Genomic DNA, 22,848 nt, shown 5'->3' with positions numbered 1-22,848 from the left:
TAGACACGCATATGTAAATGCACATATACAGACATAGACCATACATATGTGTGTAATTATTTAAGAAGTGTATAAAAACATATATACTTGATGAAATTTACACAAAGACCTATATATATATATATATATATATATATATTATATATATATATATATATATATATATATTCGCTGTTTGCTGTTTATATGCTTTTATTCATAGTCTGAACTTCCATTCCTATATTTATGCAGCTGTGTGTGCAGTTTGTGTGTGTGTGAGTGTGTGTGTGTGTGTGCGTGCGTGTGTGATCATGACTTATTTACTTTATCCTTCTCTCGAACTCACCCTGCGTTCTTATTATTCCTTTCCTCCTCCTCATGTCTTAACCGGTTTTCCTATCATGCCTGGTACACTTTCTTATGCACACACATACTCGCGCGCATTACGGCATATGTGCATACTCTTGCGTCCTCTAACATATATCATCCAACGCCGTTGTCTGTTTTTCTGGGTGTTCATATTCATGTGTAACATTTATAGACCAAGCTTCTTCAAGTTGACAATGCAAACATTATGTTATGGCTGATATCTGAGGGAGATAATTATTCGAAATCGTTTTTAAAATCTTGATAAAAGACGTAGATTCTAAATGGATTACAAAAGCAGTCTTGTTATAAGATGCACAAATAGTTAAACTTTACCGTATCTCTATAATGTCCTCATTAACGCAATATTTACATGTATACACACATGCATCTGTGCATATACATGCATGCATGCAAACATAGCCATATGGTTGAGAAGCTTGTTTCCCAACCATGCGATCTTGTGTTCAGTGTCACCACATGGCACCTTGGGTGTGCGTTTTCCACAATAGCCCCGGGCCAACAAATGTGAATGGATTTAGTAGATGGAAACTGAAAGAAGCTTATAGTATATGTGTGTGTTTGTGTGTGTGTGGGTGTGCATTTGTGTGTGTGTGTTTGTATTTGTCACCCACCACCACTTGACAATTGCTGTTGGTTTATTTACGCCTCGTAACTTAGCGGTCCGGCAATAAACACCAATAGAATAAGTACCAAACTTCATAAAAAAAAGCACTCGGGTCGATTAGTTCAACTAAAATTTCAAAGTGGTGCCCCAGCATGGCCTCAACCCAATGACTGAAACAAGCAAAAGAAGAAGATAACCATACATATGTATATATACTTACATATACTTATTGAGTCACTTTTTACGCAATTATTACAAAATGGCTAATTATATCCCTCTGTTAGGCCTACAACTAAGCTAGAAATATACTGAGACAAATTTCACTGAGAGCTAAACTATTTCATGACAAAACAATTACGCCAACAAGTAACAGATGTTGAATGCAAGAGGAGGGATGGTGATTATAAAATTAAGGACAAGCCTGCACAAATACCAGTAACACACATGTTGACACCACGTATGTGAAAACAGACCACACTCCGCATGCTATTTTGTTAGCTTGCAGTAAGGTTGACCATCAACATCAAGCTTCCTGCATTAAAACAGCAGCTATTATAGTATATATGATATAAAGAGAGAACAGAATATAAACATAAAGCGTATTCTTAATGAAATTATCAAGAAATGTTTATTATTGGGTTGTCTGGAAAGTTCGTGCCGATTTATAGTAGCTTAGCTTTCGACTTATTTTAGAACATGGTTGAGTCCATAAAATAGGTTTTGACTACACCTCCATTTAAAGCGCAGTTTAAGCTATCTTTTCGTGGAAGAATGTTTATGATCTTATAACCTGTGTTAATTCTGTAACCCTTTAAAATGGAAGATAAGAAAGTTTATTTTCAGCACTTGATGCTTTGGGAACCAGACAAAAATTGTTGCAGTTCGGCTTGAATGTGTTATCCCGCCCTCCATATTCACCAGATATTGCTCCTTCGGATTTCCACTTATTCGGGTCTCTGCAGAGTAGTCTTAATGGTAAAAATTTCAGTTACTTGGATGGCGTAAAAAGATACCTTGATGAATTCTTTGCCATGAAACCACCTCCATTCTGGGAAGAGGGTTTTTTCAAGTTAAGGGAAAGATGGAGACGCATTGTGTAACAAAATGGTTCATATCTAGTTGATTAAAAATGTAATGGCAAGTATTTATTGACCTTTTTCTTTCCTTTAAAAATCGGCACGAACTTTACGGACAACCCAATATGTTTTGAAAACTTCAGCTCGAAGACAGACTATGTATCTTTTCTGTTTGGCTGCACCTGTGGAAGTTTCAAAGTTTAGTGAAAATTTTAAAATTTGGTGTATTAATGTAATTTTCCACGCTGAATACCGGGGGATATCTAACTTCTTCCAGAAAGAATTTAAAAAAAAGTTACTGAGGCTTAAAGTTTGATCATTTTTACCCAGTCAAAAAACAGGATTTGGAGGCTGTCATTTTGTGCGTGACAGCACGTGTTGTCAACCGTAAACAAATGAATTATTAGAGGAATTCTGTTTTATGCACGCCATATAACCCCTCGTGGCTTTTTAATTTTTTCGGAATTTTCAGAAATTTTTTTTATGAATTTGTATTCTACATACGGGAATTCATACAATTATGCAAAAACCAAATATAGAGAAAAAAATTAGTGCGTGATTTAAGTCCTATTTAGCTATTATTTTTAGCACATCTCACAACCACCATTTAATAAGCAAAAAAAAAAAAAATCACCGCTTGGCATCTAACTATGGTAACAGGCATGAATGTGTCTGTGGCTTTCGATTGGCTAAAATTACTCAAAATTTGCCAATTTTAAAACTATTAACTTTTTAATGGTTGATTTATGATGAAAATGAACTTAATGTCCATGACTAGCATACAAAACTATATTATTACACCTAATATGAAATCAATTAGATCAGAAATTGGAGACATTGAAAAGTGGCACTACAGTACAGCCAGTCAGGCATAGAATGGTGTATGCCACTTTGTGAGTACAGCATAGCAGGTCCCATATAAGCAACACATTCCACCCCGCCACCATCCTCATAGATCAATTGAGCACCATCTCTATATGGAGCTAACATTAGGTAACTATGCTCAAACTGAGATTAGTGATACTGCATGAACCCATTGATATATGCGAGGAGGGCGCAATACGACACAGCGTCATATTGATTACGATGTTTCCAGATCAACACCAACATATTAAATATAAAATGTACAAAATCAGTCAACAATTAGGAAACTACACTCATTTACACTTTCTAGTAAATTGCGCAAATTGGCAACACTTATAGCATCATCGGTGAGCAGCTCTCCATCCACTTTATACACTAAATTTCACATTTATCACCCCTATTAACCCGTTTAGAACGGATTTTGCTATAACGTACATTTTCCACTGAACTTAAGCAGAGTATTTTCGTGACTAGGTGGCCACTAGTTTGATAGTTGAGCTCTGATTGGCTTTATGCAAATGAGTTCATAACTGGGGTCCGGAACTATCGAGGGAATAAATAACTATGAGTAACTATGTGTAAATAGCTTAAGATATCTAAATGGCTGACAGATGGACAGATAAATGCCTCATTGTATAGAGGAAGAAGAAAGAAAGAAAGAAAGAAAGAAAGAAAGAAAGAAAGAAAGAAAGAAGCAGAGAAAGAAAGAAACAATGAATGAAAGAAAGAAAAGAAGAGAAAAGAAGGACAAGAAATGAAAAGAAAGGAAGGAAAAATATAGATGGGTGAATGGACGATTAGATGGATAGATAAATAGATAAATAGGTAGCGAGATGGTTTGGTTGATATATAGATGGACAGCTAGACAGATATCTATACACAGACATAACAGAAGCAAATAGACACCCCTTAAAATATCGTTTTATGTTTAACTTGAAAAGGTTTATATTTTTTATTAATTGACATTTTCATGTTTCAGGTTCTATTTGTGACTGTTTAATCATGCTACATACAAAAGAAATTTTGGAACAGTCTGATTTTTCAAGGAGGTCATATTAGTCAGCCTAAAATCACAGAAAACTTTGGGATCCTTCCTACTAAAGCTAATAGAGTGATTGTTGATGAAAATAAACAGCACACTCGTATAATATATGTGTGTATGCGTGTATGTGTATATATATATATATATATATATATATATATAAATCACAGTATGTGTGTGTGTATAATGACTAACGCATACATTTCCACAATTCTCAACGGATTGGCACCAAACTTTACACACAATACTTATGTCCCAAGGATGGTCATGCACTATAATATTTTGCCCAGAGTACCGCGTAGAGAGATAAGGAGTCCACATCACCTCGCCCATGTCGACCAGTGCCTACTGACAGGCCCCTTCACTTTGTTAAGAGAAGTGTGGAGAATAATCCTCGTTATAAGTTGACGTCAGTCCCAGAACAGCTGTCAAGTATCTCCACAAACTTGGTTACTATGGCAGAACAGCAAGAAGGGAGCCACTTCTTCCATCAGCCAATGTCAAGCGGAGAAAGGCTTGGGCCAGTGAGATGGCGGAGAGGCCATAATAAGTAATGGATAATTTGAATCTCTTTACTCTCTTTTACTCTTTTACTTGTTTCAGTCATGTGACTGTGGCCATGCTGGAGCACCGCCTTTAGTCGAGCAAATCGACCCCAGGACTTATTCTTTGTAAGCCTAGTACTTATTCTATCGTTATCATTTACCGAACCGCTAAATTACGGGGATGTAAATACAACAGCATCATCGTTGTCAAGCGATGTTGGGGGTGGGGGACAAACACAGACACACAAACATATACACACCACATACATATATATATATATATATATATATATATATATATATATATATATATATATATATAACATATATATCTACATATATATATACATACATACGACGGTCTTCTTTCAGTTTCCGTCTACCAAATCCACTCACAAGGCTTTGGTCAGCCCGAGGCTATCGTAGAAGACACTTGCCTAAGGTGCCACGCAGTGGGACTGAACCCGGAACAATGTGGCTGATAAGCAAGCTACTTACCACATAGCCCAGATTTAAATACGTTTTAAGGATTATAAAGGTATCTGTTTGCTTCTGTCATGTGTGTGTAGAGAGATAGAGGGAGAGAGAGAGAGAGAGAGCGAGAGGAGCGAGAGAAGGGGATAGATAGATAATAGATGGATAGATAGATAGAATATATAGATAGATAGATGGAAGTAGATAGATACATAGATAGATAGATAGATAGATAGATAGATAGATAGATAGATAGATAGATAGATAGATAGATAGATAGATAGATAGATAGATCTAACTAGAGTACTAGTATATGGAGACAAACATATATACTGAGCGCATGAATAGTCAAATAGGAAGATGGACAGACGAACAAATAGATAAAATTGTCAGTGAACAGTTATTCGACACTTGTAACAAATTATTCCTTTGTGCTATTAAGTATTTCCTGTTTCAGTTTTCACCTCCTATTTCTCAATCTCTTTCTCCTTCAATTCTCTTTCGATATCACTCTCGTTTCTCTTTTTTTCTTTCCCCACTTTAGCTCTCTTTCCTCACTTTCTCCCTCTCTCTGTCTCGCCAGTCTCCTCTCTCACTCTCACTATTTCTTTCTCTCTATTTTCCTCCTTTCCTTCTACTATCATTAAGATATTATTCCTTCAACTCATATCCTACATCCGACATGAGCGAATCACATAAACACACACACACACACAGGCACACACGTATGGACGCACTCATACATACACAAGTGTATTCATACGCGTGTACAGTCACCCCACACACACGCATGCACACACACACACACACCGTTCATCAAATCCCTTAAAGTGCTCAAGGGGATCGGTCTGCATACTAAATATATATACAGTAGGGTCTCACATGTAAAATATGGTTCGTTGAAAAACTCCAATTAACGGATGGCTGTGTGGTAAGATGTTTGCTTCCCAACTTCAGGATTCAGGGTTCAGTCCCATTGCGTGGGTACCTTGGGAATGTTTCTTCCGCTAAGACCTCATGCCGACCAAAGCCTTGGGAACGGACTTGGTAGAAGGAAACTGAAAGAAACCCGTCATGTGTGTGTGTGTGTGTGTGTGTTCGGCGTGCATCAGTTTTTTTTTGGGTCATTTGTACGAATTTAGAAAAGGACGCATAGATAATACAAAGAACAAATTGTTACAAACGATTTTGAGAATTCCTTTATCACATCTAATCAAACAAACCCTCGTTAACAACAATGGCTACTTCAATATGGGGTCGGAAGCATTGATATATCCGAATCAGATGATTTTTCATCAATTTGGGTTATGACAGACTCGAGAGATTGTATGATGCTATGGTGCTACAAGGAGATAGTATGGTACTATGGTGTTATTGATCTCTCTCTCAATAACGCCCTATATGTAATAGTCCAGTGGATTGAGGTCTAGCGAATTAGGATTCCATGTGTCTGGGAGAATATGATCATGGAGACTGACACGCACCCACGCTTGCGGTCTCCTTGCTTTATGAGACGGTGCAGAGTCTAGTTAAAAGATTTACAATCTTCCATTGCATAATCTGTCTATTCAGCGCCTCACAATTTTCTCCAACAAGTTTTTGTGGACAGTGGTATTGGCTCTTAAGCCTTGTGAAAAAAATGAGGAGGCATGATGTCTCCCTCATTACTGACCTTTTCCAGAACCATCATAATTGCTGGTAACTTAGTATGCATGACTGATAGAACCTCATTCTGGTCTGTGGATAACCATCTGTCTCCTTTGGTTTACCTTTTGGTCTTGATCAAAGATTTTTCTCTTCGGAGAAAAACCAAAGCATTCCAGCCTCTTGGTGCATTAATTTGTTCCGCAAGCGCTTTGCATGGATCGAACGATTCTCTCATCACTTCTGACATAAACTGTCCCCTCTCCATAACATACCACTTGTATCGGATGTCTTCATGCACAATTCTGATGGTGCATTCTGAAAACATGAGGTCCTTTGCAATGGCTCTTATTCATTTTCGGAGGATTTTATAGATTATTTCTTGAATATTTTGTACAAAGTTATACGTTATGATGTTATTAAAACCCTGTGCATGCATTTTGCATTTAGCTGATAATGTTGGATCTCCGTCAGTAGGTTCCAGCTCTTTTCGAACTTTGGCAAAGGCTCGGGGAAACTTTCAGGAAGCGAGATATCTCTGTATCACTATGCTTTTAAGACAACAATTACGCCATACATTTTTATTTGTTGAGCCAACCTGATATCTGACACTATTTATCTGAAGAATAAGGTAAAAAAAGAAGTTAGAAAAAAGTAACAGTCCTTGAAAGAGATGTCCTAAAAAAGCTGAAAGAAGCCCGTCATGTCATTTGTATGAATATGTGTGTATGTGTGTGTATGGATGTATATGTATGTATATTTGTAAATATTTGCATGTGTGTGTGTGTATATATATATATATACACACGCACACACACACATACAAACATACATTCATACATACATACATACATACATACATACATACATACATACATACATACATACATACATACATACGTACATACATACACATACTAGCAAACGCACCCGTCCTTTGGACGTTTTAAGTTGGTTTAGTGGTATTTTTTTCACCAAATAGTTCAACTATCTGTGTTTAATCTGTGTTTCCGATTAACCTAGGAACGGAAAATGAAATTGAAGGCTGCTTATTGTGGAGGTCGTTGCACTATAATGATCATAGAACATATAAGTTTGCAAGCGATGCAAAGTGGAGCTACTGAAATGTTTTGGGAATAGATTACGGATAATGACTACAAAATATAATTGCTTAAACGAAAGTGAAATTTCTTATCAGAAACAGCCACATAAATGGTGTAAGGAAATTGAAGGAAGACGTTGAAATTTCCCCTCTGCGAGTTTATTTTTTTCAACAGCAAAGGGAGCTATTTTTTTTAGAGAGGTAAGCTAACAAAAGTCCCTTTATTCTGTCTTTCCACATAACCTGCGCATAAACTAACAGCGAATGCTACATAATGTTAAATTGGTATGGAGCTTTCTGAAAGATACGTATAGCTTTCGCTGGTGGAAGCAAAACTCTTATTTAAATGTTGATTCTTTAGGACGAATCATATTTGATTGTTTAAAAAAGGCTAGAAGGACAATGCTAAAACGTATGGGAGACAATGGGCAACAGTCGAAATATCATAATAGATGGGTCAATAAGCATCCTTAAAGTGAAACAACGCATTAGTAGGTAAATAAAGGTATCAACAAATAGAAGAGAGGGAAGAGAACATTACCTTTCAGATAACTCAAAATAGGTAAAGGTAAGCTTGCCAAAGTTTAACGCAGTTTAAATATGGAGATTAAGAATGTTTGGTATTGGATTTTCATCGTGTACAGTGTTCCTTGTAAATTTAATCGCCGTGGCAGGTGGATAGTCGAAATAAATGAATAGACAAAATAAATAAATAGACACTTTATAAAAAGATTCAAAAAGTATGGAAGATCCAGATACACAAAAAAACTATGTCCATTTAGGTCCGTTTACGCGGGAACTCTGGGCAAAATGTGTAGTGCATGACCGTTCTTGGGACATAAGTAATGTGTGTGTAAAGTTTGGTGAAAATCGGTTGAGAATTGTGGAAATGTATGCGTTCAGTGTTCCCAGTCAATTTAATCACCGTCGCTGGTGGACAGTGGAAATAAATAAGTAGACAAAATCCTTTAGCTTTTTTAAAAAGATTTAAAAAGTATGGAAGACCCGACGGATAAAAAACTATGTCCATTTACGCGGAAGCTCTGGGCAAAATATTATAGTGCATGACCATCCTTGGGACATAAGTATTGTGTGTAAAGTTTGGTGCCAATCCGTTGAGAATTGTGGAAATGAATGCGTTAGTCATTATACACACACACACACATACTGTGATTTATATATATATATACACGCATACACATATATTATACGAGTGTGCTATTTATTTTCATCAGCAATTGACAAACGTTGTTGGTGTGTTTGCGTCCCAGTAACTGAGTGATTCGGTAAAAGAGACCTATTGAATAAGTACTAGGTGTTAATTTGTACGAGTAAAATTCTCCAAGGCGGTGCACCAGCATGGCCGCAGTTCAGTAACTGAAACTACTAAAAAATATTTCAATGAAGTTAGTAAAGGAAATCTTTTTGTAGGGGTGATACAAATATGAAAATAACAACCATGGGAGACAACCCCAATAACATCAACTAATCAGGCGTTCTTTGGACAATAAAGACAATGCAGATGAGAATGGCTCTTCGTTTTTAAAACCATCTGATGCAAGCAATGTACTCTCGTGAGACCGCCCAGTAAAAGTCATTTTACTATATAGATAAAAATTATGAAGGCCGTAGAAGTAGAGCGAGAGATTCAAAACATTTCCCTATGTATTAGTTATCATCCAACGAGCCTCGGCAAATTCGGTATGGTATTTAAATTTCGCTCTGTCATCAGGTTTTTTTAATGGGGTAGATAATTTTGCTGTATGGTTATGGACAACCAAACTGGATGAGAATGGTCCCACATACCCTTCTCATCCAGTAAATTGGGTGTGGCGCCTCTTTTCTGCCTCAACGGTAATCAATTTCAGTTTTACTATCCTGTCGTTCTTCCTCGTCTTCATTTAAAGCGTTGAATTTTCCAGCCATTCTTTTACTTTTCTTTCCAGCTTCGTTTGTTGAGATTTATATATGTCTATATCTGCAACTATATGCATGAGAGTACATACATAAACAAAGCATACAAATCTGCACATATACATACATACATCATAGCTGCACCCTCGTTACACGAGAAAAGCCGTTGCCAAAAAGACATTGAACTGATTCATTATTGATGGCATGTGATGCCCTTATATGACTTTTAAGCCCAGCCAAAGTTTTACATATTTTATTACATACTGCACAGCTGTGCAGGTTGGCAGAGAAACAGGTACCACCGTATTAACTCTCTTAACATGTCTTTTCAGACCTCCAGCTGAGAGGCACACCCTTCCACATTTTACATATGTTTCGTTGTGAATTGTAATAGCCATACATCATAAATACATACATACATACATACATACATACATACATACGTGCATACATATATACATACATAGATACATACATGCATGCATGCATACATACATACATACATACATACATACACACGCACACACACATACATACATACATACATACATACATACATACGTACGTACATACATACATACATACATACATACATACATAATACATACATACATACATGCAAAAATACCATGTTGTTGAATTCCAATGATGGAACCTCGCATCAAGGTTAGAAAACTTCTCTTTTTCTATTGGCAAGAAATCTTGAAATAAAACTGAATAATGAGATAGATAGATAGATAGATAGATAGATAGATAGATAGATAGATAGATAGATAGATAGATAGATAGATACATACATACATACATACATACATTCATTCATGCATACATATATACATTAATACGTTCATGCATACATACATACATACATACATACATACATACATACATACATACATACATACACATACATACATACATACATACATAAACCGACTGGAATCTTCCAAATCTAATCGATTCGTAGTCCAGCGACGATTTGTAAAACATTACAAAGATTCTCAATTTCAGTTCCCCTTGAATGAGCCTTTACACAAAATCCCAAATGTGCACATGGTACAGACAGACACACACTCACACACACACACACACACACACACACACACACACACACACACACACACACACACACACACACACACACACACACACACACACATTCACGCACACACAATAACAACCATACATACTTGAGATACGTACACTCAATACAAATATGTAAGCCCATTCATGCATACGTCCGCAGATATGCACATATTAACTCGCATTCAAATATTTACCAATCTCTAGAACTGTCTTGATGCAAACAAAAACACTTTGTTAGCTAGTTACTAGCTTGGAGTATGCCAAGAACTTTAAAATAAATCTTAAAGAAAATACATACACGACTTCTGAGTTGATGCTATGTTCTAATAAAAGAGGCTTGTTTCTGAGGTGATGACAGGCTCTTTATGTCTTAATGTAAAATTTGAAAAACAACAACAAAAAGAACATGCATACATAAATATATACATAATTACATATCTGCATACACACATGCATTCATACATACATACATTAATTTGTACGCGGTAGTAGAACTCGCTTACCCAACAGATGTTACCGTAATGTTAAAGATAAAAGAAGACGTCTATGGCGAGCTGATTAGAAATCTTCCGATTTTACTTAAGATTAATAAGTGTAATCATTGAAGCACTTGGTCATGAAACTAATTGCCTCTTTACCAATCTTAAGAAGCAGAACTTCTTAAAGTTAGAAACGACACGGCTAATTGAAAAATTACAATGACAGTCCGCTTTTTTTTATGTACAGTGCCTACAGGCGTCGATGATCATAAGATGATAGATCTACACCTCACCAGCCTACCTCAGACATAAACACTTTATTGGATCGGTTCTTCGGCTACTGCGGTAGCCTTTAAGTGAGGGCATCCAATATTGCTTTTCTGTTTACCTTCAGCTTTTTCTTCCTTTTAGTTTTCCCGTTGTCATCAAATGCCCTACGCTTAGTCTCCGAGCCAATGAATACGGCCTGTTTTCTCTCTTATATGTAATTAAAGGAAGTCATTTTCTTTAACACCTGTTGTTCTTCCTGTATAGGATAAACTCAGCATTCGTATTAGGAGCAGCATTACCAACTGTATCTCTATACTCATTTATTTATTTATTTATCTTATTTATATATTTATTTTATTTATCTGATGTTTCGAGCACAAAACTGAAGAGTTCTATGCAAACCCATAACATCACCATCTTGGATATCTTTTTCCGAGTCTACTCTACAGTCAGATCCCTTCTTTCCCACAGCCCAGGGATCTCTGTAAAAGAACAGAAGTGCTGCCTTTTCCCTTCCGACGAAATCATAAAAGAAATATTGATTTCAAATTTGACACAAAGTCAGCCATTTCAGAGGAGGGGGTCAGTCAATTGCATCGACCCCAGTACTCAACAAGTAGTTATTTTATCGACCACGAAAGGATGAAAGGCAAAATCGACCTCGGCGGAATTTGAACTCAAAACGTAAAGATAGACGAAATGCTGTTAAGCATTTTGCCGGCGTATTAACGAGTCTACCAAATCGCTATCTTAACCATTAAAGAAATATTAAGATAAATGTGCGGCCAGATTAGTAACAGAAATAATAGTATCCTCTTTGCTATAACATAACATACAGGCGTAATGTGTAGATGAATATATACAGTCAATGTAAGGCGGCGAGCTGGCAGAAACGTTAGCACGCCGGGCGAAATGCTTAGCAGTATTTCGTCTGCCGCTACGTTCTGAGTTCAAATTCTGCCGAGGTCGACTTTGCCTTTCATCCTTTCAGGGTCGATATAATCGACTTAATCCGTTTGTCTGTCCTTGTTTGTCCCTTCTGTGTTTAGCCCCTTGTGGGTAGTAAAGAAATAGGTATTTCATGTCTTCACGTTCTGAGTTCAAATTCCGCCGAGGTCGATTTTGCCTTTCATCCTTTCGGGGTCGATAGATTAAGCACCGGTTACGTACTGGGGTCGATATGATCGACTGACACCCTCCCAAAAATGTTGGGCCTTGTGCCTAGAGTAAAAAAGAATATATAAAGTCAATGTGTGATGGAATCTCGTAATTATCAAACATAAGAACAGATTATGAGATAAGCAAGTGCAGTACCGTGATCTCGAATTTTATTCGGGTAAGCTATCAACTAAGACGTAGTTCAAACGTTTCTTTGAGTATAATTGAGTTTGCAACATAAAGTGGTGAGCAGGCAGAATCATCAGCATGCCGAGCGAGATGCTCAGCGGTATTTCATCTGAGGTTGATTTTGCTCTCATCCTTTGGGGAGTCGATAAAATAAGCTCTACCTCAGTCCTGGGGTCAATGTAATCGGCTTACCTCTCCCCCGAAATTGTTTTCCTTGTGTCAAAATTTGAAATCAATTTAGTTTAGTTTCAAGATATATCGCAGATCTGGGTTGAGTCATTTTCAGTGAGTTTTCGGGACTTTCAACGTCAAACCCCTCATAAGCTGAGGCTGATCAAGTCTGGCTAGCATCCTCGTAGCAGCCAACCACTGGTGTCTCCCCTCTTTATTCAAAGATACCCAGTGGTTTTCTCTGCAGTTTCAGTAATGGCATTTTATGGATCTCCTCTTTGCTGCACCAATAACTCCGAGCCCAGTCAAAGCTTTGTAGAATGAACGCCCTACAAAAGCCTGGCAGCCCACTTCAGTTACCAAGTAACTTAGTTCGCAACATCTATAGTGAATAAATATTTGCATATTTATTCTTATCATCCGCAGTATATCCGAGAAAGATTATACCAGTATATTTCCCCCTCTTCCTTCTCATCGTCATCCTCTTCTACTTCTTCTTCTTCTTCTTCTTCTTCTTCTTCTTCTTCTTCTTCTTCTTCTTCTTCTTCTTCTTCTTCTTCTTCTTCTTCCACCTACTCCTTTTCTTTCCCTTTCTGTTGGATGTCGTTGGCGCCTCTTTTCTATATTAACGGTCCTCAATTTCAGTTTTACTACCCTGTCGTTCTTCTTCGTCCTCATTTAAAGCGTTGAATTTTCCAGCCATTCTTTTTTCTTTTCTTTCTAGCTTCGTTTGTGGTGATTTATTTCTCTTTCTCTTTATCTTTCTATTTCTTACAACATAATTATCTTCCATCATTTCTCTTTCTTTCCTCTTCATCCTTTCCATTCTCCCGTTGCCACCAAATGCCCAAGGCTTGGTCTTCTTATTCGAAGGCCAACGAACTCAGCCTGCCAGGAAGTTTTCTTCGACGCTTGTTACTGTATACCAGTCTAGGATACCTTTAGCATTCGTTTTAAGAACAACACATTCATGGCATGGCAACAGAAGTAGCGACAACATCACTAGTTAGAGTTTTTAGAATCTTGTAACAGTGATTTAATGTGCTGCATATACTCTTTTACTCTTTTACTTGTTTCAGTCATTTGACTGCGGCCATGCTGGAGCACCGCCTTTAATCGAGCAACTCGACCCCGGGACTTATTCTTTGTAAGCCCAGTACTTATTCTATCGGTCTCTTTCATGTCTAAGTTACGAGGACATAAACACACCAGCATCGGTTGCTAGGGGGACAAACAGACACACAAACACACACACGCATATATATATATATATATATATAATATATATATATATAATATATATATATTATATATATATATATATATACATATATCCGACAGGCTTATTTCAGTTCCGTCTACCAAATCCACTCACAAAGCATTGGTCGGCCCGAGGCTATAGCAGAAGACACTTGCCCAAGATGCCACGCAGTGGGACTGAACCCGGAACCATGTGGTTGGTAAGCAAGCTACTTACCACACAGCCACTCCTGCGCCTATATGAGTATGAGTATTTAAAAAATTTAAGTATATTGACGCGAATGTCGTGTGACGATAATTCTTCTAGTTTCATGAACGATATTTTGTAGGCCGTTACTCTATTGCAGTATTTCGACTATCTATCATCGTTTATTTAGTTATATATCTATTTATTTATGAACAGGTTTATTTTCATGTCTAATGTATCACGAGTATATATTCTGAGCAATTGTGTGACACTGGAAAGGGAGATAATCCAGATGACAACTATGTATTTACTGTTATTATTTCTGAAATATTTCTTTCTTTGGCGCTGTTGTTTCAAACCAGACTAGTCCTGACTCGGTTGACTAATGATCAAAGTATTGAAGCTGTGACCGTGTCGCGCTTTTTTTAACCTAAGATGTAGTCAGGTCAACGTGATCGTTGATATACAAGTAAGCCCATCGCTAAAGGGACGCATTGGACGGCAATTCGCCATCACTATTCAATGGTACACCATTAGATTTACAGTGACACACTTATTTCGAACTCCATTTTTAGCATTATTACAAATTAGTGCCACCCCCCACCCCAGCATATTCTGAAGCACCCCCAGGCACCAATGTCTGGCAACGGGTCTGTACACGAGTCTATTTTCTTTTTTTCAAGACAGTAAGAAATGATTTGAATGAGAAGGCTATTTCTATGAGTTTGAGCGACCACATGGGGGGGGGGGGGCTTCGTATTTTTATGTAAATGTTGCTGTTTGATTGTATTTATGTGATTATATCCGGAGCAAAACTCACCTTTTGGAGTTCCTTTCGTTGCTCTCTTTTGGCATTTAAAAAGTGCTGGAAAAAATATTTCTCTGCGATAAACTTACATCATTCAACCCATGTTCCGGCAAGTGTTTTCTGGTTTTTTAAAAATTATTTATCATTATTATTATTATTTTTTTTTTTTTTACATATCTTAGTGGGATGTATCTATCTGTCGGGGACGTAGTTCAGCGGTAGAGCTTTCCCTTTACATGTAGAAGGACCTCGGCTTTTTAATCACCAGCCCCCTTCCACAACGTTTTATTTTAATGACAGTGCCCCATCATGACTATAACCTCTGGATGAAACCAGTTATGAAATATTATATTTAAAAATACGTTTACGGTATATTTATTCATTTTAAGATGGTAAGACAGGAGCTCAGGGAGGTCTAGCCGCTAAATATAGCACGTAGAACAATCGTATGGAGACTTGCTGCAACATGAATATTGACGTATTACGAAGAGGTCAGCGACTAGTAATAAACATTTAAAGGTTTACCCTTTTACTTGTTTCAGTCATTTGACTGCGGCCATGCTGGAGCACCGCCTTTAATCGAGCAACTCGATCCCGGGACTTATTCTTTTGTAAGCCCAGTACTTATTCTATCGGTCTCTTTTGCCGAACCGCTAAGTAACGGGGACATAAACACACCAGCATCGGTTGTCAAGCAATGCTAGGGGGACAAACACAGACACATACACACTCATATACACATATATACATATATACGACGGGCTTCTTTCCGTTTCCGTCTACCAAATCCACTCACAGGGCTTTGGTCGGCCCGAGGCTATAGTAGAAGACACTTGCCCAAGATGCCACGCAGTGGGACTGAACCCGGAACCATGTGGTTGGTAAACAAGCTACTTACCACACAGCCACTCCTGAAGTTTTGCGTCAATCTTCTGTGAATTACTGTGCCGACAATCTATATGCACTCTGAAGCATGTGATACTCTCATGTTGTGGGTAGGGCAAATAGATAGAGCGCTGACACCAGTAGTTGTCTTAGTGTTTATTACAAAATAACTACAAAAGTCAAATAGTTTTCTTGTCCGAATTTTATTTCTGTGTCTTGTGAAAACCTCATGATCAGAAGTAATTGTCACTTAGCACCATATATATTGGTTTTCAAATTTTGGCACAAGGCCAGTAATTTCAAGAAAGGGGATAAGTCGATTACATAGATCCCATTACTCAACTGGTACCTTTTTACACTGACCCCCGAAAGGGGTGCCAGGCAAAGTCATCCTTGACAGAATTTGAACTCAGAACGTAAAGACGAAGGAATGCCGCTAAGCATTTTGCTCAGTCTGCTCACGATTATGTCAATTCACCACCCTATTTAACACAATAAATATCATTAGATTACAGTTTAACATTTTCTTCAAAATACTTTTGATAACTTTGCACCTGCTGTCCTTTCCAATGCCTAGCTGATACTTGGCGATTCTTAAACAAGACTGAAAATATATTTGGGCACAGGTCGACGAACCGGAGTAAATTACCCCAAGTGGGGGTAAAAATGAAATTCTTGAGGGTAATGAGGACTCATTAGACATAAGTAAAATTATATATATATATAATATATAGATATATATATAGATATATAGATATATACATATGTATATATATATATATATTATATATATATCTATATATATATATATCTATATATATTATATATATATATATGTATGTATGTATATATATATATATGTGTGTGTGTGTATATATATATATAAACGTGTTCCTTATTACGACCGAAAATTTTCTTTTGGCATGAGAAGGCAGTCAACAAGTTGCTGCCTTTTGCAGCAACCTACCTTTGCATACAATGATTTTTTACTCTGATGAACATAAAAACAAAGCAGGGTAATCGATTGGACACCGAAGACTGTATCCAAATTTCTCTGAAGTAATTGTAACAAAAGTGAAACCACAACGTTTTTCCAAAACCTGAAGTGAAAAAGTTTCTAGAAAAATACTTCTGTTTCATAATGAGGATATTACAGAATAATACATACATACAAAAATACATACATACATGCATGCATACATACATACATACATACATACATACATACATACATACATACATACATACATACATACATACATGCGACTGTGTGCGCGTGTGTATGTGTGTGTGTGTGTGTATGTGTACAATGATGGATCCCAGGTTCGTTTATTTACATGATTTCTTAATTTTACCGGCGTATAAATACTTATAATGGTGATACTTAAAAAAAATTCTTTTTAAATCGAACTTACAAATTCCCCGATATGCAAGTGGTCATATTATTTTGTTCACTTTTTTTTCATATGAATCGACCCTCGTCTGCGTTTGTATAAATCATGGTGTACCTACGCGTGTAGAAACGTGTGGGTACATACATATGCATACATACATACATACATACATACATACATACATACATACATACATACATAAATACATACATACATACATACATACATACATACATACATACATACATACATACATACATACATACATACATACATACATGCATAAGTACATACATGCATGCATAAATACATAGATATGCGACTCTGTATGTGTGTGTACAGCGATGGATTCGAAGGTTTCGTTTATTTACGAGTTGATTTCTTAATTTCACCAGAGTATAAATACCTATGATGAGGATACTTAAAAAAAATAGAAAGAAATTAATTCAGCTCAATTAAAAAGCATGGGTAAGCAACGCATTGTAAGCTAAACTATAATTTGCAAAAAAAAATATCTGCGCGCAGGTTATGCTCCGCGCCCCCCAGCCCCCGATGCCTTTTTACATTATAATTATATTCTCCATAACAGATTCAATAAACTTTGTAAATTCAAAGAATCTATGATTTTCTTCCTTTCAAATCAAGTGGGTAACGTCGGCATTAATACATATAATTTGGGATAATTGGCTACAATGTTCCCGACCCCTAGTTTCATGAATTCTCTTCTATGTATGTATGTATGTATGTATGTATGTATGTATGTATGTATGTATGCATGTATGTATGTATGTATGTATGTATGTATGTATACTTGTCAGTTAATAAGTCTTTTGTCTGTATGTTTCGAAGATGTATGGTCTTGTATGCTTCGAAGATGTGTGGCATAGTGTTTGGTTAGATTGCAGGTTCGATTTGTGGATCAGGTGGTGCGTTACCTCCTTGAGCAAAACACTTCATTTCATATTGCTCCAGTCAACTTAGCTGTAGAAGAGTACCAGCCCATGGCTTCCGCAGACCTGCTATTCTACTGAGTCAAAGGTAGAGAAATCCGAAGTGTATTTATATCAGTCTGCGACTACGCAGGCACCTAAAACAATCAGTGAAAGCGTTGCACATACGAACCTTGAAAGTGACAGCGATGGTTTGGTTATATTTTCAAGCATTTAGGCAAATAGTAACAATGATAATAAAATAAATAAAAAAATAAAACAAAAAATAGAAAGAAAAGGAAATTGGACACTTATCAAGGTTTGCTCTTTGATATCTGTACTTCGAACAATAACACAAAACAATGGTTCTCAGACTTCTTTTATTCGTACTTCTCTTCAGAGCAAATAAAAATGTTTTGGTGCGCTCTCTTATCTTTTACTTGTTTCATTCACTGGACTGCGGCCATGTTTGAGCATGGATCGACTCCAGTACTTATTCTTTTAAAATCTGTACTTATTCTATTGCTCTCTTTTGCCGAATCGGAAGGTTGCGGGGTGGTGGTGGTGGTGGGCGTAAGTAAATCAACACCGGTTGTTAAACGGTGGTGGAGGACATTCACACACACACACACACACACACACACACACACACACACGTACACACACACACACATACACTCATACACACACGTACACATACAAACGCACGCGCACACACATACACACACACGCACATGCGTAATATATATATATATATACACACACATACACACACGACAGGTTTCATTAAGTTTCCGTGTATCAAATCTTCCCACAAGGCTTTTGTCGGATTGGGACACCACACTGTGAGACTGAACCCGGAACCATATGATTGGGTCGCAAACCTCTTACCACGCCTGCGCTCTGTATATGAATTAAAAGTAAGATACTTTTCAAAAGAGGTATTGTATAAAAGTCTATAAACTCAAATAATTTAAATTATGGAAAAGAACTAAGCACTTTTTCCTTTATTTGATCAATAAATCAATGTGATGAAGGTACGTGGCCTAGTGGTTAGGATATTCAGCTTACAATCGTAAGGTCGCGAGTTCAGATCCCGGCATCGTGATGTCCTTGAGCAAAACACTTTATTTCACGTTGCTCCAGTCCACTCAGCTGGCAAAAATTAATAATACTTGTATTTGAAAGGGCCAGCGTTGTCACACTCTATGTCACGCTGAATCTCCCTGAGAACTACATTGAGAACACATGTTTGTGGAGTGCTCAGCCACTTGCACGTTAATTTCACGAGCAGGCTGTTCCGTTGATGTGATCAACTGGAACCCACATCATCATAACCAACGGAATGCAATTAACTCAGTGTGACAGGGCGTACCATTTAAGAACCTTTAGTGAAGAGTCGAACAGAGGAGCTTTGCATATTTTTCCCCATTTTCCTCTTTCATTCTTTGCACTAAAATACCAACTTTCCAATTTGATGCATAAATATTTTGATAACATTTTCAACGCAGTGTCATTAAGAACCACGCTTTGCAACCACGTGGATTCGGATTCAATTTCCCTGCGTGATATCTTGAGCAAGTGTCCTCTATTAGAGCCCTGGGTCGACCAGAACTTAGTGCTTGGATTTGAGAGAAAGAAACTGAAAGAAACCTGTTGTGTGTGTGTGTATTAATGTGTGTATATATGTGTTTTTGTACATATGTATGTGTGTGTGTTTGCGTCTATGTCCCCCCCACACCACGTAACAACCGGTGTTGGGGTGTTTACGTCCCCGAAACTTAGCAATTCGGCAAAAGAGACCGACAGAATAAATACCAGGCTTAAAGAAAAAAAAAGAACTGGGTCGATTCGTTCGATCACAATTCTTGAAGGCCGTGCCCTAGCATAGCTGCAGTCTAATGAGATAGAAGCAAGTAAAAGATAAAAACCAAAATGTGTGTGTGTGTGTGTACGTATCTCTATTTGTGTCCATTAACGCTTGACAACTGGTATTGGTTTGCTTGTTTTTCCTTAATCAACGGTTCAGCAAAAAACAAAAGACAAAAAAAAAAAGACGAACTTATAGAATAAGTATAAAAGAAACGTACTGGGGTTCCATTAAACTCTTCATGGCGGTGCCCCCAGCATAGCTGCTGTTAATGAATAAAGCAAGTAAATTCTAAAAGGCTAAAAATGAAAGAATGTCAACGGTAACAGATGCAAGTATAGAACTATAACCACTAACTATAAACATTATGTAGAAATTGAAATCTCCAACTACTATGGGCATCAGTGTTCTCCTTTACTTTGGATAACTGACCCACATCCTCGGGACATAATGTTCAGGTGTACTGTCTTCATATCCGGATGGTGGGAAGTTTAATTGGATGCTTCAGCAACAGTATTTGTTTTGGAACCGGGTGTATTTTCCATTTTGGGTATTTTCGGTAATAAATTCCAAAAGTGCTTTTTGTGGATAATTAGTCGTAAGTTAACATTGATTAAGCAGATCAGCGATCAAAGCGTTCTAGCGTTGATCTCTTAATCAAACATTGTGATTTTGCATCTAAAACTATATCATGTATCCTTCCATTTTTTTAACACAACGGGGTATAACTGAAAGGAAATTTGGTTGCTATTTCTAGCAGGTCAATCAACCATGTTGTTATTCACACGGATGCTATTACATAGGAAATAATAACTGAATGGCATAATCAGGGCCTGATATAGAGTTTCTGTGAGATTGTGGAAGTTCTTCTGAGTTTAATAGTTTCATATTTCTTCTATTCACAGACCTTTAAAGCATGCTCTCTGAAGTTTAAACATCATCTATCTTTATCAATTAGAGAGGTATAGATAACTGAATCGTATCAGTTTCACCAGCATTGTACAGTACCCATAGTCCCTATACATCAAATATTTTATTCGTGAAGCTATTAAGTAGGCACTAAATAGAGTTACATGTATTACTACTGTAAACATCGAGAACATTATCCGTTCGTCAAGCGTTTCAGTGCTTTGAAGTGATTCATTTAAATCCTACCAAAAGTTGACATTAATGTTATTGTTAAGCTCCATTTAATCTCTAAATGAGCAGACCTATGGTCAAACGTATCCCAGCCATAACAAACCCGTCTTTTTAGGGGCATTTAGGACTATATTACTAACGAGACTTTTAACGTACTTAAGATGGAAGGGTGAGATTTGGGTGCCATTTCTAGCACGTTGAGTGTCCATGCGACCCTTAAATTTCCTATGCCAAATTGACTTGTTTCAGATACAGTATTTGAAGACAGTTTATATGGTTCAACTGTAGAGCAATGCCAGTGATGAGAAGGGTGGAGGCTTAAAGAAGAATAAATGAAAGAGAAGTGGAAGATATGTGCGTATATTTCACTGATGCCTTTTCTGCTAACTCTCCCTCACTACCTCTTTCTTGCGACTACATTCTATTATGTATGTATGTACACACACACACACACACACACACATATATATATATCACGTGATCACGTGATATCACGTGACCGACCAGTCCAACAGAAGAAAGAGTGGGAGAAAGAGTGGTGAAAGAGTACAGCAGGGATCACCACCCCTGCCGGAGCCTCGTGGAGCTTTTAGGTGTTTTCGCTCAATAATCACTCACAACGCCCGGTCTGGGAATCGAAACCGCGATCCTACGACCGCTGCCCTAACCACTGGCCATTGTGCCTCCATATATATTATATATATATATATATATTATATATATATATTATATATATTATATATAATATATATATATATATAGGAGATAAATAAAAATATATGCATACATACAAACACATATATGTACGTACCTACATCTACATGTATATATACATGCATATATAAATAATTTACGGAAGTACAGGACATCACAAAAGACGTAGAAACAGGAAAAAGCCAAAAAACAAAAAACAAGAAAACGGAAACGAAAACCAAATACAGGACAGGTTACACAAGGACAAAACCCCCGTCATCAGCTGTCGCTAGAGGAGTCAGGCATGTTTCGAAGGCATAACAGAACACTAATCCAATAGGCCTTCCTGCGAGAGAATTAAATAAAATAAAATTTCAAGCAGCGGGGCACAATGAGTACGAACACAAACAAGACGTAACAATAAGACTGCAAAATTAAAATACATGTACAAAAACCAAACACAAGAGGACGAACGAAAAAGCCTTTTTTCTGGCATAGACAAACAATTAAAACTGCAAAAATAAAAATACATGTACAAAAAGTACAATTAGTTACAAAACGAGAAAATAACAAGAATACTATACAGGAAATTAACCCACAACAAGGGGACGACGAAGAAGCCTTTTGTGGCAAGGACCGAAAGTGTAGTAGCAGCGCGTGGAGGCAGTCTTTTCAATAGTGGTAACACGTGTAAA

At 37.1% G+C, this 22,848-nt stretch overlaps 1 long non-coding RNA gene across 1 annotated transcript; it reads right to left on the bottom strand.

Annotated features, from left to right (window-relative positions):
• Window positions 1-1,904: 1,904 nt before the first annotated feature.
• On the bottom strand, window positions 1,905-22,143 carry LOC118764119. The gene is made up of 3 exons (XR_004999910.1): window positions 22,132-22,143; window positions 21,564-21,567; window positions 1,905-2,186 (listed from the first exon to the last, which is right to left on the bottom strand). It is a non-coding gene; the product is annotated as an uncharacterized LOC118764119 (long non-coding RNA).
• Window positions 22,144-22,848: the final 705 nt, after the last annotated feature.

This window comes from Octopus sinensis, linkage group LG7, assembly GCF_006345805.1.
Source record: "Octopus sinensis linkage group LG7, ASM634580v1, whole genome shotgun sequence".
In the NCBI taxonomy this organism is placed as follows: domain Eukaryota; kingdom Metazoa; phylum Mollusca; class Cephalopoda; order Octopoda; family Octopodidae; genus Octopus; species Octopus sinensis.
The sequence above is the reverse complement of the archived record's forward strand: the minus strand, read 5'-3'. Positions and strand labels throughout refer to the sequence as shown.